A 1,030-nucleotide genomic window follows, 5' to 3' on the forward strand; every position below is an offset into this window, starting at 1 on the left:
ATTATAACAGTATTTATCCAATGGATAACCTTCTTAGCTGCAATTTTCTTAGGTTCTTTGGCAACCACAAATGATCAGCCTTATCACACAAATTCTATCTTCCTGGAGCTTAACATGAGCCATAAGTTAAAATTCACAATGTTGGTAAATCAACTGCCCTTTATGGTAATTAACAGCTGGTCAGCACCCAGTCTGAGTTGACCAGCAGTTAGCTGCCCCTGACAGGCAGTTTTTGAAAATAAGCATCTTAAGATGGCTTGCAGTTTCTTCGAAGGGTTAAAGTTCGAAGTCACATTATAAACATTAACTTTCATCTTGTGAATTATCAGAGAGTTTTCACCGTATTCTCAACTTTTGCACTCTGTGTACACAAGCATTCAGTTCCCTGATCTCCACGCTCGGATTAATTAGACATCTTCCTATTCAAATGGTTTTATTTTCCCTGCAAGCGGCTTGATGTGTGCACTGGTATTGGGGCATTTGGACATTTGGGATATTGAATGTATTCAAGAGGCAGCTAGACATAGTACTTAGGGCAAATGGGATCAAAGGTTATGGGAAGAAAGCAGCATTAGGCCATGAAGTTGGATGATCTGCCATGATCGTGATGAATGGCAGAGCAGGCTCATAGGGCCGAATGGCCTCCTCCTAATCTATGATTCCTGCATCAATATTGTATCTCCTTCACCAACAAAATAAGCGGGAAAGACCTGGAAGGGAGATGGATTCAATATCCAGACAAGTAGCTGAAATAGGGAGGGAAAGATGGATTGGTTTAAGAGAGAGAGAAAAGGAGGAAAGAAAAGTCAGAAAAATATTTCAATTTAGATATTTTTAAAATCACTGACAACAACTGTAGGCATGAATCTCCCTGTGTATTATTGTTCACTCAGAGAGATTGATTGGCACTGATTAAGAATTATTTCATTGATAAAAGGATATGTGCACAATAATTACTAGACTTCAGTTTCTGTGATGATGTAAAATGCAGCGATGTCAAGAATGATAGGGTGAAATGCCATTTTTTGGG

Source organism: Chiloscyllium punctatum, chromosome 4 (assembly GCF_047496795.1).
Source record: "Chiloscyllium punctatum isolate Juve2018m chromosome 4, sChiPun1.3, whole genome shotgun sequence".
NCBI lineage: Eukaryota > Metazoa > Chordata > Chondrichthyes > Orectolobiformes > Hemiscylliidae > Chiloscyllium > Chiloscyllium punctatum.